The following is a 19,002-nucleotide window of genomic DNA, read 5'->3' as shown; positions in this document are numbered from 1 at the left end:
AGGAGGGTCTACGTGACCAAACCGCAGACCTATATTACGCTATGCGCTGTCTGCAGTAGCCTGATCTAGCTCAGCGCTTTTGTCAACATTTATGTTTATGATAACTTTGCACAACAACTTCCATGGGAAGCGGTTGACTGTTAACCTACGCCGGAAACTTGTAACTTCCGAGCCTGGGCGGACTACGTATGTTTTTTATATGAATTGCTGAGATAGCTAATGTTCCGCTATCGACGCGATGCTTTAGAATGGCAGTTCCACGCCAACCATCAACCATATCGGTCTTCCGACCGAGCTGCATCTCCTAGTATGGAGTTACAGAATAAAGTTGTTATCTTTGTTCAACTTATCTGTTTGAATCATCTCCTTTAGTTAAGAAGAACCACTCTACTAAGATATCCAAGGAGATGGGAGGAACCAGAAATACTTACGAATGACAGTCGTAAGGAGAACACAAAAAAAAGTCTATCGTCAAGCGATAAGACTTACATGTGGTGGCAGCGTATAACGGAGAATATAAGTAACAAGACATATCAGCCGACGAAGGTCTACAAGAACTAACTTCCACCTTCAACATCAAACTAAACAGAGGAAACGGGATCTTCAATCAACGCAACAGTTTATGAAGACGCAGATATGTCCTTCATCGAGAAGAATACAAGCATTACACCGACGTTTGAGCGACTGTTGTCACTTATCTTCGAGAATCTACTACACCGGACGAGAGCAGCATCGAACATCAACGGAAAGAAGAAAACAAACACAGGAAACACACCCCGATCACGAGCAAGGAGCAGAGAGGCACAGCTAGAGGCAGTTGGTGCAAGGACGGAGCTGCTGTGACGTCATCAATCTTGGACTTCTCCACGCATCGTGCACCGAGAGAAGACCGTGATCGTCATCACGACTTCCGACGTGATGGGAAGCGGTTGACTGTTTAACCTACGCCGGGAAACTTGTAACTTCCGAGCCGGCGGACTACGTATTTTTTTGTTTTTTATATGAATTGCTGAGATAGCTAATGTTCCGCTATCGACGCGATGCTTTAGAATGGCAAGTTCCCACGGCCAACCATCAACCATATCGGTCTTCCGACCGAGCTGCATCTCCTAGTATGGAGTTACAGAATAAAGTTGTTATATCTTGTTCAACTTATCTGTTTGAATCATCTCCTTTAGTTAAGAAGAACCACTCTACTAAGATATCCAAGGGAGATGGAGGAACCAGAAATACTTACGAATGACAGTCGTAAGGAGAACACAAAAAAAGTCTATCGTCAAGCGATAAGACTTACATGTGGTGGCAGCGTATAACGGAGAATATAAGTAACAAGACCCATATCAGCCGACCGAAGGTCTACAAGAACTAACTTCCACCTTCAACATCAAACTAAACAGAGGAAACGGGATCTTCAATCAACGCAACAGTTTATGAAGACGCATATAGTCCTTCATCGAGAAGAATACAAGCATAACACCGACGTTTGAGCGGACTGTTGTCACTTATCTTCGAGAATCTACACGGACGAGAGCAGCATCGAACATCAACGGAAGAAGAAAACAAACACAGGAAACATCACCCGATCACGAGCAAGGACGCAGAGAGCACAGCTAGAGGCAGTGGTGCAATGACGGAGGCTGTGACGTCATCAATCTTGGACTTCTCCACGCATCGTGCACCGAGAGAAGACCGTGACGTCATCACGACTTCCGACGCGAGACTTCGACAGGAACTGAGACGTCATCCCATGTCAACAATCCTTCGCAATATAATCTGGAGCTAAGTACCATTTTTATCTATTCAGGTCTTTTCCTCAGTGAAGTGTTGTTCAATCAGGAGTCGATCATCCAGTATCTGGGGTGAGTTGTTCGCCATATTAATCTTCCTTCATTACAGAATCAATCTTCAACTACGAGTTCCCGCCCGCAGATTGTTTTTTTTTTCTCGCTGTTTGTTAATCGTTTCTTGCAGGAATTCTCCGTATAATATTTATCAATATTATCTGTATTTTTGTATCTTTGGGGGGATTTGATTTCCTATTATTATAACACACTTCTACAGTACATTGCATATGCGTTTACGTAGTGGTCGAGTGTACTCTTATAGAATATTTTGATGGATTGCAAGGAATAGAAGTGATAAGAAAAAAAAGTGAAAAAAGTCGAAATGGCAACTACTCCGACTGGCAACCCCAATGTGGTGACTCTCGTTAGCGCGAGGTCAGCGATTGTCCCTTTTCAAGGTCGGGTCAATGGGTTCCTGCCTCAAAATGTTGAGGCATGGATCTCATCTGTAGACGCTCATTAAATGCAAAAAGCATCACAGACCCAGCAGTACAATTACAGGAGGCCAAGAGCTTCATTGACTTTGCAAAAGGTGACGCAAGTGCGTATCTAAGGGGGTTTCTTTCCAAGAGGCGCTTACATGGGACGAGTTTAAAAAAAAAATCAGATTACGTGCCGTGTATGGGGGTGAAGAGGCTTTAGATGTAGTATTGGCATTGAGAAATATCCTTAACCAAGCCTCCATGACTCAGCTTAATGTTGTCGAGCGGCGGCGCTAATTGCCGACGGCTAAATGAATATCGGGATAGTTTAAGTAACTCCGGATGGGTTTGCGGGTGATAAAATCAAAGTGAAAGATTTTATCCGTTTGATCTACCTTACGTCTATCACTGCAATGTTGCCTGAAGCGTTAGTACGGTGTTTTGATAAAAAATTGCAGCCCGACAGTACGGAATTAGATGTGTATAAACAAATCAAAAAAAACACATGTCTAAATGTACCGACCTAGATCCTTCGCTCATTCAAGTTTTTGCAAAAAAAAAACAAATGAGAACAAGCCACAACAAGTAAATGTGGTACATAATAATAATCAAGTTGCAGGGATGGTTTGTTATAACTGTAAACGACCAGGTCACATGATTTCAGACTGTCGGACGCGTTTTTGTTCAATACACAATAGTTCAACTCATTGCATATAAACCGTTGCTACTCGAGGAATCAACAGCAGAATGCTACAAACACGCAACCAGTTGCCAGTGCAAATAAAAAGAAGGGTCCTCAGTACTATAAGAAGGAACAACCAAACGGAAATTCTGCACAACAGCAGAAACAAACAAATCGTGCTTCAGGTACCTCTGTTCCTGGGCCGTCTAGCCAGAACTTGCAAGGGCAAGCGAATTTTCAAGGTGTGATAAACAAAACAAATACCACGTAGTTCACTCCAAGGGGGGAGAGGGCGATGTTGGGTCATCAATATCAACATCTTTTGTATCAAATAATCAGTTTAATCATTTATCAGATCATTGTGAGGCAATTGATTTTCCTATGAAACACACGGCCGAATCAAAAAATCTGGTGCAGGTTTCCCGTAGATTTGCAACAAATTCATGCAATTATTAGTCAAGACGAGTTGCGACCAACCTTACATGCAGTAAATTTGGACCATAAGTCATTCACTTTGTTCTTGATTCTGGTAGTCCACGTAATATCATGGATTTAAGGACTCATCATTTACTCTTATCAAATTCCCTATAGAAAAGTCCGGAATAAGGCTCTCAGGCATAGGGAATAATGAGTTAAATGTTGTGGGCGTAACTCATGTACAGTACAAGGTCGGTAAGCGCACGTTTGCTGATTACCTTTGTCGTTGTACAAAACATTAATATGATCCCGCAGTAATTATCGGATACCCGTCTATGGGCACTCCAAAAAATTATTTCTTAGCACCTGCAAACACGGCGTGTATATCAAAGGGGAAATTCTATAGGTCTTCTAATACCCTAAAATCAGTTTTAGATAATAAAGAGACAGACAGTTTGTCACTTACATTACGGAACCAATCACCTGTCTCATGAACCAAGAAATAATACAGGCAACCCAACAGAACTCTCGCTCACCCGTAATATCAGCTTGCACGCAAACTCTCGAGCCTAACGTAACTTCAAAATATATTAGTGCGTGTAAAGAGAACCTTGCCAGGATCTGAAACATTAATCCTTTCCGAAACTCTGAAAACACACGGATTATCCGTCACACAAGCCATTTATACAGTCGGCTCACAACAACAATGTAACATCGAAGTCTGTAATCATTGAATACCACTTTAGTAATCCACAAAAATCAACATATCTTGGATGCCGAAGTTTATAAACTCGCATTCTTACCGTAGCTGAGATAAATCACGCTCAATCAGTCGCGGATGAAACCCTTTTGCAATCTATAAAGAACAAAATCAATAAGGACATTCAAGAAGAAGAAATTCAGCAGAAATTCTTGAATCTTTTAACTAAATATCATGATGTTTTCCACTACGGATGGAACCTTAGGAAAAACAAAGGATGTCATCGAGCATCAAATAAGGCTCAAGGACAAACAGAAAGTAATTTATGTACCTTCGTACCGACTTCCTATGAAATTTTTCAGAATGAGATAACAGAGGAAGTAGGTAAAAATGTTTAAAAGAAGGAGTCATTAGGAAATCAAACAGCCCTTATAATTTTCCGTTAATAGTAGTACCGAAAAAAGATCGACTTGGCGGATATGCGTAGATTTTCGTCGTTTAAATGAAGAAACAATCCCTGACAGATTCCCAGTACCATGTACCGATGATATCCTATCCTTACTAGGTCAGAATAAATATTTAACAAGCCTAGACTTACTAAAAGGATTTCATCAGATTCCGTTGGAACAAGAGAGTATCCCATACACTGCCTTCAGCACAGCCAGGGGACATTATGAATTTTGCGTATGCCTTTTTGGTTTACGTTGTGCTCCTATAACTTTTACTCGTATGATAAACATCGTGTTTGGAGACTTGTTAGGAGATATCCTACATGCCTACATGGACGACCTAGTAATCTTTTCCAACACATTAGAAGAACATTTACGTAAATTGGAGTTAGTGCTACAAAGATTAAGGCAGCATAATTTAAGGGTAAAGATAAGTAAGTGTGAATTTTTTAAAACAGAACTAGTCTATCTAGGTTTCACGGTTTCTAGTGAAGGTCTAAAGTCGTCCATGATAAGGTGTCGGCTATCCGTAACTTTCTTTGATACCTACTAACGTCAAGGGAATACAGCAATTTTAGGATGTAGCGGCTACTATCGCCGCTTCATACGCAACTACTCAATCATAGCCGCTCCCTTAACCGATCTTATAAAAAGGGCGTAGATTTCGTATGGTCTGAATGCATCAACAGGCGTTCGATAAATTGAAAGATGAACTGTGTAGTTCTCCTATCTTGAAATTTCCTGACTTCGGTAAGGAATTTTTCATAGCAACAGACGCCTCAGACCTAGGAGTAGGTGGGGTATTGCTTCAACAATATGATAAACAGTTTTTCCCTATAGCTTTTTATTCACGTAAACTGAGACCTTCCGAAAGTAAATATGCAGTAATAGACAAGGAAGGGCTCGCTATTGTTAATTCACTCGTGCATTTTAAAATTCATAATATACGGGTTATCCCGTCAAAGTTCTCACTGATCATAAGCCCCTAACCGACTTCTTTAAAGGCTTTAGTCACAGCCCCAAGCGAACTCGGTGGCACATGATCATTCAGGACTTTGGCGCGAGGATCGGGTATTTACCTGGGAAAGCAAAATATCATGCTGACGCATTATCACGCAACCCCTCTTCATCTTGTACCGAGCCATTAGCTGAATTAATAGATATCTCAACCTCCACGCCCATTGTTAAAACTATATCTGAACAGGAAGATCTGGGCTGGAGTGCTGAACTATTACAGGACAGAACAAAGAAAAGATCCGCAAATAGAAAAAATCATCATTGCGTTTTAAACGGAAATCCGAAGGAAAAGGAATACCTAAGTATAAGCAGCAGAATTATATCATACAGGACAATACCTGTGTAGATCCGTGACGAGGAAAACCCGCAACACACCGCAGTTGAATAACAACCAGGTGGTGGTGCCTATCTCACTCGTACCACTGTCTTAAAATGGTTGCATGAAAATCCACTGCACGGACACCCGGGTTATACCTTGATGTCACAGAAAGCCAAATCCTTATTTTATTGGCATACGATGCTTACAGATATAAAAAAGAAAAGCACATAGCAAATTGTCGCACTTGTCAAGAATACAAAGGGCACACGAAGACACCTGTCAGCCTAGGGCTTACCCCGTGCCAAATCAACCCTTTGAAAGAGTACATTTAGATTTATTAACAGGATGTTACGAGTCGGACAGAGGAAATAAGCACCTCCTAGTAATTATAGACGCTTTGACTCCGATATACAGAACTTATAGCGCTTAAAACAAAAACCGCGGTCGAGTGCGCTAGGAAGTTTTACGAGTGCTATATTTGTAAACATGGGAATTCCACACATCATTATCTCAGACTCGGGCTGGGAGTTCAAATATCATTTCCTTTACTCCTTGTGCGAATTCCTTTGTATAAAGAAAAATCAATACCATGATCTATCACCCAGAGTCTAATGGGCTAGTGGAAAGGGCAAATCGTAAGGTTTTAAACATTTTAAGGGTCACCTTAGGGGGGGCAGACCCCAACTGACATTGCCATACCTGCGGTACTAAGCACAATTAATCAACTCGTATCATGTGTCTATTAAAATGACACCGCACGAGGCACTGTACGGTATCCCGGCCCGAACCGCCTTTCCACATCTTAAAGCCTACAACTAATTTATCAAATCCTCTAAAGGATGTTATGGATGCAAGCATAAGTCGATATAATATAAATTCGTAAGAATCTAGAAGAAGCACAAATAATAATGAAAAAAATCATGATAAAATAGCTAAGCCAACTAGAACATATGCCGTGGGCGATCAGGTATACTACAAGATACGTACGTAAAGGTTTAAATTATAAACTGACACCTAAGTTTGAAGGCCCGTTTAAACATTTTAGAAAATTTAACGGCCAATAGAGTTAGGGTTCAAAATGTATCCAAACCCACTGATGTGAGAATAGTCCCATTGGCACATATCAGAATCTAAAGAAAGGTAGATGGAGTGAGGGAAAAAATGGTTGTATTTATGAAACTTGTATAATAATTTATATATATATCTATTAATCATATTGTATGTAAACATATTCTTTTACGAGAGTTATTACATATGTTTTACTCATTGCAGGTTTCAAAAATGAATCTGTTATTGTTAGGAGTGATATTGTGTATTCAGACATCTTTGTTGTATGGAAAGAGCGCTAGGACGAAAGAAATAGAATTTAATCATGCTCGATTATCGAGAGAAATAGATGATGTATCATCGTGTCAAGCAATATTTGTTATAGAAGTAGATATGCATGCGATTTTCTTGCCTGAAGATGACGTCCTTAACTTAAAGAATGACCTGATGAGGTTTGCTATTTCCCTTAAGGAAATACATGAACGTAATTTTCATGCTAACTCAGAGATTTCGCTAGCTCAAACACTAAGCGTCGCGGAAATGTTGTCTTATGACATACAAAATAAAACCGCCGAGGCAGAAGAACTCGCTCGTGACCTGCGTGATGTGGTCTGTGCGGCACAATACCCTTGAACGCCGCAACCCGCTTATTCTGGCCGGACTAAACATCTTAGGATCAGTTGCGAATCTAGGCTTAGGAATCTCAAATCGCCCTTAAGATAAATAATCAAAAAAAAATAAAAGAATTGAGTTTTTGCAAACACAAAACAGAATTGGCTTTATCTGAACTTCGCAGCCAGTTATCTTCGATCAATCAAATAATGAGTATCGTTAATGAACATTCAAATAATATCGATCAGGTCATGGAAGTTCAACATTTGCTGGCTACGTTAGCTTACTATAGTTCGAAAATAGATCATATCCGTGTGAAAAATATCACATTTTATTGAAAAGTCAAAAGATTACGTAGAAGCAATTACGTTAGCAACAAAGGGTGTGTTATCTCCTCACCTCATGCCTATAAAGATCTGACGTTAACTTTGGAAAAACGGACGGGAGAAGCTAGGTTATATTCCTTTATTAGACGCCATAAAGTAGAGTTCTATTATAGCCTAATATCAGTCAGCGTTGAAAATTATAGAATTATGATCACAATTCCTTTTGATTCTTCCGATGCTTGGCAATCATACAAAATAGCACCGTTTCCTACTTTCATGACGAATAATCTCAAATCCAGTAATATCCAATTTAACGGGGCATGTACTGATTTCTTCTGATAAGAAATCATTTACAGTCATTAAAGACTTAGATAAACTCACTCACTGTTCAGAAGCCATGAATAATAAAATTTGTACAGCTGACTCTTTTGAATTTCATCCTATATCAACGGATTCAGTGTGAGTTAGGCATAGTGCTAAACGGCTCTCTCTCTCATACAAGCGAAGGTTGTCTGGGGAAACTTTATCCCTTTTACGGTAATAAATTCAATTACAGGATGAATAATGGTTCCTGGATCCGTTATGATAAAGCCGGATTCGACGTAGTAGGTGTCCGGACGGTACCAACGCCATGCCCTATCTTCGTAGCAGCCGATGGTTGTACGGGACATCTACAAACTACACCGTCAGAGGGGTCAACACGATAATACGTGAGAAGGCGTATTTCGCAAACTACACGTGGGCTTCCACAATCATCCCGTCAATACCTCTCCCATTACACGCGCGAGTGGCTCATCGTTTGTTACGCAACTGGCTGAGATGACCCACGCGTCACCGACTTATGCAGGTGGAGAAAAATCTTCGCTACTACATTCTGCTAGCCGTGTTCAGCGTGACGGCCATATTGGTTATCGCCGTCACATCTTTTTGTTCTTGGCGTAGGCTGAGGCGTAAACAGAAGGATCTCCAAGGGAACGTATTGGCCCGTCTAGATGACGTACCCGTTAAACTCAAGTCGTTTGCGTTTAGGGCCGCCTGGAACCTGGCCACTTCAGTTTGTGCCTAGGGAACTGTCTGGAATTGTGTTTGTGTGTTGAAAAGCGGTCCGTATGCTGGCAAAAATGTAGGACAAGAAAGACTCCGCGCCTTTGCATTTGAACAGTTAAGGTATCTCCAGGGCGCCTAATAAAGCATTATAGCCCAATATTATACATTAATATATTCCTAAAGGTATTTTTCGGGCACCTAATAAAATATATCAGCCCTATATATTGCCTTTCTGCAGAATTTGTACAATTATATTTATCTATCACAAAGAGTGTCAAGTACTCTTTAACAATTATCCATGATCATGCTATAATCATTATTTAGTAACCATTATTCTTAATCAGGTTACCTGTTATCATATTTAATATGTATACATGTTAATCTTTTGATTTTTACCTTTTTATTGTTTTGGGTACCTAATCCAATTATTATTACCAAACATGGATCTATATTTTCCATGCATTTATATTTGTTTATGAATATGTCAACAAGGTATGTAACAGAACCTTTTATGAATTTAATCACTTATTATGTTATACCTAGACGTATGTTACGAGCACGCTCCTATGAACAATGTTTAAAGTAATTTTTTTTTGTTATTCAAGGCTTGAATAGGTAGCAGTCCGAGCCTAATGTAATAGATACATTTATTAAATTTACAAGATCTGTAAATATAAACCCATGACCTGAGGTCATGGCATTAGGAGGGTTCTACGTGACCAAAGCAGACCTAGATTACGCTATGCGCTGTCTGCAGTAGCCTGATCTAGCTCAGAGCTTTGTCAACATTTTATGTTTATGATAACTTTGCACAACAACTTCCATGGGAAGCGGTGACCTGTTAACCTACGCCGGAAACTTGTAACTTCCGAGCCGGCGGACTACGTATGTTTTTTATATGAATTGCTGAGATAGCTAATGTTCCGCTATCGACGCGATGCTTTAGAATGGCAGTTCCACGCCAACCATCAACCATATCGGTCTTCCGACCGAGCTGCATCTCCTAGTATGGAGTTACAGAATAAAGTTGTTATCTTTGTTCAACTTATCTGTTTGAATCATCTCCTTTAGTTAAGAAGAACCACTCTACTAAGATATCCAAGGAGATGGGAGGAACCAGAAATACTTACGAATGACAGTCGTAAGGAGAACACAAAAAAAAGTCTATCGTCAAGCGATAAGACTTACATATATATATATATTATATATATATATATATATATATATATATATATATATATATATATATATATATATATATATATATATATATATATATATATACTCTCAAATATTATGAACAAATTTTTACACATTTGCGTCTAATCACCGTAGAATATTACTACTTAGAAGCCGTATTTCATTGCTTGCAAGGTTTTTACAACTCAGATTATATATATATATATATATATATATATATATATATATATATACATATATATATATAATATATTATATATATATATATATATATACAATTGTCCCGTGGCATATAATAAACAGAAGAACGCTCGCAGGAGATGTTATCGATCATTCGTATCACCTTTCTTGCGAGCGCCTCTTTATATATATATATATATTATATATATAATAATATATATATATATATATATATATATTATATACTATATATATATATATATATACTCTCAAATATTATGAACAAATTTTACACATTTGCGCCTAATCACCGTTTAAATTCTAGTATTACTTATCAGCACAAACGCCTGAAGTATAAGGCATTGGCCGATCCATCCCACCGAATATTCGGCAGTGAACGATCGTGCTACACAGCCTCCAGACCCTGATGGTCTTCTGAAGTGCAATAACTATATCGATAACTTTAAATAGCCCTGAAGCCAGGCCACCAAAGTTTGCTTAACATTCGTGGGCCACGCGTTTTGGTGCTGTGAAAGTTTACGTATAGCTGGCGGGTTGATGGATTCCTTACAAGTTTTCCTTAAGTTATAACACGTATGTGCATCTCGCAGTTGGTTTTCTGAAGGTTCCTCGCGGTCATTTGAATCAGTTCGTCGAGCGACCGCTAGTGGCACTGCTCGCCTATGCACGTTTTCTAATTTGATATCATTTGAGAAGGGCTATGCACGAGTGTAACTTTATTTAAATATGTAGTGTGTCCGCATGCAATTGTCTGTATACTTTAATAGCTGGACAGGCTTAAAAAATTGCTGATTTCTAGTGTTACCAACTAACAGTATTTACTTTCATATAATTTTAGGTTACCTTATATTTTTGCATAATATGTAGCATATAGGCTGTTTACCTATGTATGCTATTTGGTAATTGTTGGAGTTAACTGTAACCGTATAACTGTAGTTGTTTATCTATGTTAATAGTAAAAATGCCGTTGAATTTATATCTAATTCGAATAACATAAGGGGACATTTTATTATAGATAAATTTCAGATTATTCTTGAGAGAGAGAGAGAGAGAGAGAGAGAGAGAGAGAGAGAGAGAGAGAGAGAGAGAGAGCGAGAGAGAGAGAGATCTAATTCAGATGTTAATGAATAGATCGATGGGAAGAACCTTTGCATCTTATCAGTAAAAAATAGTGTTTTTTGTTTTTAATAAAAAAATTGTCCTTGATCTAGTATCATCTACCCTTCGAACAAGAATTTGGAATTGGAGTTCGTGTCACGATTGTATGCGCTTGTTTGTTTTAATCATTTTTAAAAAAATGTTTGTTATTGTAGGTTTTCACCTAATTTTCTTAATAAAATAAGCAAGAAAGGCATTCTTGACAAAAAAAAAAAATCCTTATTATTTCAGTATCAGGATTTTGTTCATTTATTACCTCCCATTAGTTACGCTTTGCTTAAATAATATTGTCCGAAGCCTATGCCAAGATGGAATAAGATAAGGTGAGTTACCTAGAGGTCCCGTTTTCAACGCTCATGCGCATGACGTCACCTGGAGACTTGGAGAGTTCAGTCAGGCGACGCATAGGCGGGAAATATCCCGCGTTTTTTCACAGATGTTTATGTTTTCATTTGCGAAGACAGATTCATCATGGTAATACTATATGCCATATATGGGTGCTCCAATTCTTATAAGAACCAATATAACTGATGGGAGTGAAAAAGTTCGTTTCTACAGTTTCCCAAAAGATGCAGAACTATGTAAGAAGTGGATGGATAAATGTAAAAGATAAATGCACGAATTTTTTTCGTCACATTTCCAACTCAGCCTTAGGCACGAATTGCTTAATTACTGCCCTAAGACTGCCCGAAATTTAAAAGAAGATGCCATACCGACACAAAATCTTTATAATAATGTTACTGTTGCTTCAGGTAAGCCTATCACTAATATCTCGTCACTTTAGTTTGGTTTACTAGGCATATGTATGTTTCATGTAGCATTTTGGTCAACTAACCGACTGTTTATGAATAAGCTCATTTAGAAAATTAAGAGATTATATGAATATATCAATTATATTTCTCATGCAAGTAAATCTTTAGCCACGATCGGAAGAAGGTCTCTGAAGATCAGATGGAGAGAGAGAGAGAGAATTTTGCAAAAATGTTTTCGTGTGCTTAAATACTATTTCTTGAGCTTTGAATTATATTAAAAAGGTTTGGTTGCTTCGAAATACGTCCTGATTTCATGTGGATAAACTACGAAAAATGTATGTATGTTTATAAGTTTATATATAAAATATAATAATATATATATATATATATATTATATATATATATATATATATATATATATATATATATATATATACACACACATAAATACAAGTTACTGAAGCATATGCGTTGATATTTTCACCAAATCGAAATGCCAGAACGATGAAAAGGGATTTGCCTTGATGAACCTGTGCATGAATTAAGGTATGGTAAAGAAAGGTAGAGATGCTTTCTCGAACATTCCACGTCAAGTCGAAATACTTGATCAAATGATGTATTTTGCTATTAATGCTAAAGTGAAAGACAAAATGTCTCCGTTCCAGAACGGCGTTATTATTTCATCTAAATCAGTAAAAGGATTGTATAACATGTTGCATGAACTGTATGGATTAGAGTGCTTGTTGACAATTCGGCTATGTCAAGACACAGTCGAACGTCTCTTTTCTTTCATACGACAAATTGGTCATTGTCATGATCATCCGTCACCTTTGGAATTTAAATATAGACTAGTGGGTAGAGACAATAGTTTAACCAGTCAGGGTCTTGATGTTTGTAGTAATGATGAAGCTACATCTTGTGTCACTACAGAGTGCTTAAATGTAAGTGGTCCATCTCAAAACTCAAATGTTGATCCCAATGATCTAGATTCCGAGTTATGTCTCTGCGTGTCTCATGAAGCCCTTTCTGTCTGTTAACAATGAGACTGAGACTCAGGATGATCAAGTAGAAAATTTAATAAGAGATAGAACCTGAAGCCCTGATAGGAAATAAGTCCTTAAGTTATATGGGAGGGTTCGTAGCTTTTAAATTTAGAAATGAGTATACATCATTAAGTTCAGAGCTGATGTAGATGAAAGAGGCGAGGACCGGGTATCATATTAAAGAGAAAGGTATTAGTTTATGGGCCGCCTAATCATTTTTGAGAAAATCTATAAGAAATGGAAGATTTAATAAAAATTTTCCATGGTGTTACTCTAAAACCAGTAGTCGGAGCAGTTTCAAATCTTACTGACATATTCAAAGCCGTCAATATTGATATTCCGGAGGAGGTAATGAGCTTTTTTTATTAGATGTAGGCTTCATTTTAGAATAAAAATATTAAACTCTAAGAAGGAAAAATTTCGTAGCAAAGGTGTGAAAAAGATAAAAAATATTGTTCAGTAATATTGAAAATTTATTTGATTGAAATAAGAGACAGAATGCAGAAATCCCGTGGAAAAGGTATAATTAGATGAAAACAAATTGTTCATTAATCTTGAAAAATCGCTTGATTGAAACGAGTAAGAGAGAGAGGGAGAGAAGAAAGTTAATTGCAATAAAATTTCCAATGAAATGTTAGGAATAAAGCTTGTCATGCGTAAATTTTTATTTCCATTGCTATAATATTCCCTATCACATGTAGTTGTATTTTGGAAACATAGACATAAAGACATAAATATTAGCCTACTTTCATAAATGTAATGTTAGGAATAAAAAAAACGAGGCATGAACAATAAGTTGATGGTCCAGATCATAGCTACAGGACAACGTCACATATACACTCAGGAGTCTCCATGTGACGTCACAGAACACACTGTTGAGCTCCCGGCACCATGCGCGGTAACTCACATTATCTTATTCCATCTTGGCTTGTGCATCGCTACTGGTGCCAACCGGTTTATCTTGAGTACTACACCAGTGCCACATTCATTGACCTCTCCGCCCTGGGTGCTGGTGACCTACGCGTGACCTTCCCTTGGGCTTTAGTCAGTGCCACAGGCTGTTGACCTGGCATGTGCGGGTTCTTAGTTCCCTTTCTTAAGTGTATAAGTGCACGCTCTCTCCCCATTGAGAGAGAGAGAGAGAGAGAGAGAGAGCACGAAAATAACAATAGAAACGAGATGGACAGAGATCATATGTCTTTTGTCCAACACTTAAAATTAGGATATAATCACAGGAAACACTAGAGAGAGAGAGAGAGAGAGAGAGAGAGAGAGAGAGAGAGAGAGAGAGAGAGAGAGAGAGAGAATTTTAAGAATAGAAGTTTCCGGAAATAAAATCAGTAGTAGAAACAAGATGGACAGACAGAGATCATATGTATGTTTTGGCCACGCTTCAAATTAGGCCATAATAGCAGGAAATGAGAGAGAGAGAGGAGAGAGAGAGAGAGGAGAGAGAGAGAGAGAGAGAGAGAGAGAGGTGGGGGAGGTGCTCTAGGGAAAAATCAAATACTGACAACTGTACTGCTGGATATTCAGCTTCGGCAGCAAAGATGAACACCTATACTCTAAACTTCTACAAAATTGAACAGCTTGATATACAAATTCTGTTTGTCAGTGTGTATGTGTGTATATATATACTTACACATACACACGCACACACACATACACACATATATATATATATATATATATATATATATATATATATATATGTCTTTTTTTTATTCTTTGTAAATGATTTGCATCAAAACTCCAGTTTTCACTTCTCACCGACGCTAACCACTTCCGTTGAATGTCTTAAGATTTCTCACCGTGTTAATTTTACCTTTTTACATATTTTCTGTAAACAATAATCTATCTCGGCACCTTCTCTCCTTTTTTTTCAATAGCGTTCATTATCTCCACTTGACTTATATGTATATTTAAGCTTAATTATCTTCTTAATGAAGGATCTTTTAAATGTTATGTTGCTTTAAGGTATGGACTAACATCTCAACATTTTCCCCCATTAACATCCCCTGTTTCAGCTTTGTTTATATGTATATTTTTATAACTGATAAATAAGAACATTGTTTTCTTCCAGAAAGGTGCAGCAACTTTGCAAGCTGAATCACGAAAGAGCTCAGTAGACAGCCTTCATTGAAGATGGTAATTACACATGAGGAATATTTGAATCTCTCCTAGATATAGTGACCCCCAAGGATTTTGGGGGATGACCGTGAAGACATAAACAAAAAGCTGAAAATATCACAAAGATTATGACCTCCAAGAAATATTAGTCCTAGGTAACGACCCCGAACTGATTATTCTGGTGAATGGCAGTTATTTTCGCCGTCAAAGAGAGTATACATAGTAGATTCACATCAACCGCGTAGTCCCTTACCACGCTCCTGATTGGCTGTTGATTAGCCAGTCACAGGGCTGGAAACTCTCAGTCTCTCTCTCGAGAGTTCACATAGGCAGGATGTATGTTCCACCTCTCCTAAGGGATACGTTTGAAAGACGTATCCCTCAGGAGAGGTGGAACATGCATCCTGCCTAAGTGAACTCTCGAGAGAGACTGAGAGTTTCCAACCCTGTCATTGGCTTATCAACAGCCAATCAGGAGCGTCGTAAGGGATTGGCCTAGACATCGGATGAACGGTTGATGTGATTCTACCATAGTAATCATTTTTGTGTCTTGATAAGGATTTTTTTTTGATGTGGCATACATTCGACTACAGTGCATGTAGCGAATGAAAGCATAGATGTATTGAGCTTATGTGGTTAATTCGGCTTCCGGGTTTATATTTAACTTATGTGGTTAATTCGGTTTCCAGTTTTATATTTAGCTTATGTGGTTAATTCGGTTTCGAGGTTTATATTTACCTTATGTGGTTAATTTGGTCTCCGGGCTTTTACTAAACTTTTGTGGTTAATTCGGATTCCAGGCTTATATTCATCTTACGTGGTTAATTGGGTTTCCAGGCATATATTCAACATAAGTGGTTAAGTCGGTTTCCAGGTTTACATTCATTTTATGTGGTTAATTCGGTTTCCAGGCATATATTTAACATATGTGGTTAATTCGGTTTCCAGGCTTATATTTAACTTATATGGTTAATTCTAATTTATGTGGTTAATTGGGTTTCCAGGCTTTTATTTAACTTATATGTGGTTAATTGGGTTTCCAGGCTTATATTTAACTTATGTGGTTAAATCGGCGATCCATTTTTCACGTGTTGAATGCGAGTTGAGACTTCCTAAGATGTCCTGATAATAGAACATCAGCGCAGGAATTGTAATCACAGTGGGATATAAGTAGAAGTTATCCATCAAATCTCGGTTTATAGTTTTTTCTTCTTTTTTTATGCGAAAGAACATTTATTTTAATTCGCGGTAAATCAGCGATTGTGGGTAAAATATTGTTTATATTCATTGCCACATAGATCATTGTAATTTTTCTTGAGTCTGGAGTATTGTAATCCTTCTTCATTCTTGATAAGGCTTTAGTTCGATGTGGTACATTCAGTTAAGATATCCGTAGTGAATTGCAGTATGTTTATATCTGTTTTTCGTGCTTAACATTGCTTTTAGTCCACGCACGTTATACGTGATTTACGATCGATAGCTCAAGCTATTGTGACTTGAAAAAGTCACCTGTAAAAGTTTTTTTTCTTTTTTTTCTTTAAATCTGCTGGTTTGTTTGCTATAAGATTATTCTTACGCCCTAAAAAACCAGCTATCAACGGTTTGGGGTTGGGACAACGGAGTGGGGGCTGATTGTACATTCTGTAGAGTATTCTGGAATTAGAGTTTTACTTAATATTATTAATTATGTACTTCGTGGGACATGGAGAGACAACGGTATTGTACTCTGATATCAAGAGAGTAATAAGTTTGCTTAAGGCAACTCTTGACTTTCTGTCAAACATACATCAATAATTACAAGTTATGATCACTCGGAGATATTCACCAAATGCTCCCATGCTTTGCACTGTCATGTCCTTTGTTGATGCATGCAAACACTGTTGCAATCGCATGCTTTCATTCCTATTGCAAGGCTTGTTAGTCGTCTCGTTATAACTTGCAATGGAAGGGCATTGGTTAATTAATAGATTATTGCCTTGTTAACCTGGACGGAATGATATTGTTGAAGATCAGGAGACAGGACTCTTTAGTGCTAATTAACAGATGGCAATATATATATATATATATATATATATATATATATATATATATATATATATATCTTAACCCCCCCTTTTATTAAACTACACAAATCATAAACCCTTACCTGTCGTCAATGGTGCCCTCTGTCTGCAACTATGTCGTTAGGCTATTAAGATCTCGTAAGTATAAAAATATACTATTTATTACCCAAAGCAGTTGAATATAAAATAGAACAAAATGATTAACAAGTCATAATGACAGAAAACCCAAATCTGCCCATAAAGAAACCAGTAAGTTAACATTCTACCCTCCTGACTAAGAATTCATCATATTAGTCAGGTTAGAGATTCCTGTCTCTAAATTAGCCATGGAATAGGACCCATCTGTAATAAAGATAGTAATGGATAAAAAATACACTATACACATCACTCTTTTCAAAGTATTCACGTAAAGAGAGTATTTCACACTTCTCTCTCTTTTTCAAAGGAAACGGTTTTCTAAGTCTTTACAAAATATGTCCTACCTTTACGATGGGGCTTTCTCTCCCGACACTCGGCGTGTACCACCTCACCTCTTAGTGTTCACCGAAAGAATGTGACTTTCGCAAGTGCCTTGGACTATTAGGCCTGTAACATCCGTACAAACGAATGTACATGCCTCACGACAGGGTGAGTGATCTCTCGGTTAAACTGCTTGAGTATTCAAATTCCTTTCACTCAAGTAAGCTGCCCCTACAGCTCCGCTTGTCTCCAAGCAAGACGTGATATGTGATTTCACTTAACATTACATACTTGTAAGATATATATATATATATATATATATATATATATATATATATATATATATATACATACACGCACACACACACACACACACACACACATATATATATATATATATATATATATATATATATATATATATATATATATATATATATATTATATATTTTTTTGACTGGCTGCTCACAATTGTCACTCCTGATGAATCATAAAGAGCTTGAAGAAGAAAGGTCATCACTGAGAAACAATGTTCACCTACTTTATGGCGTCATGTTTTCACATCATCTGTGACGTCATGTTTCATCACAATATACGGCGTCATGCTTTCACATAATCTAGTGAAGATTGAGGAAGCTTATTCCAGTCAATTCGTGAACAGGTGGGCAGACATAATTAGGTTTAATAATTACCTTTGATGCACCTGGGAAACTCACGTGACCGGCCCATGGTCGCATTTGTATGGCTCACAAAATATAAGGATCACTGCGATGATATTTCATTACACGTTTATCTCAAAATAGATGAATATTGATATGCTCTTTCCTATTAAAAGACTTTGAGAATGCTATTTCTGATAAAGGTCTACGAAGTGTCTTATGGCGAATATTGGCTTTATGCCTCGTGCAGCCAGCAAATTCGCTGAGCAGCGAATGTAGTACCTCGCTGTCGAACTTCTCAATTCCAGAGGTCCTGGAGCCCTCACACCGCTGGACTCTGGAACAGCCTCCCTTCAGAAGATGTGGTGCAATTATGACTCTGAAGTTCAAGCGGAGAAGCGGTGCATTGCTGCCCTAATCCAATTCAACTTGTAACTTGATATTTGACTCGTATT

At 37.8% G+C, this 19,002-nt stretch overlaps 1 protein-coding gene across 2 annotated transcripts in view; it reads right to left on the bottom strand.

Moving 5' to 3' along the window:
* Window positions 1–18,052, bottom strand: part of LOC135213513 (uncharacterized) — a 24,998-nt gene extending 6,946 nt beyond the window's left edge. The window contains exon 1 of one of the 2 annotated variants that reach the window (XR_010314153.1): window positions 17,912–18,052. The gene's annotated coding sequence lies outside the window, so the exon portion shown is untranslated. The remainder of the gene's footprint in view (window positions 1–17,911) is intronic. The other variant, XM_064247426.1, reaches the window with a different exon arrangement.
* Window positions 18,053–19,002: the final 950 nt, after the last annotated feature.

This window comes from Macrobrachium nipponense, chromosome 19 (genome assembly GCF_015104395.2).
Source record: "Macrobrachium nipponense isolate FS-2020 chromosome 19, ASM1510439v2, whole genome shotgun sequence".
Taxonomy (NCBI): Eukaryota; Metazoa; Arthropoda; class Malacostraca; order Decapoda; family Palaemonidae; genus Macrobrachium; species Macrobrachium nipponense.
This window is presented reverse-complemented; position numbering and strand designations above follow the sequence as displayed.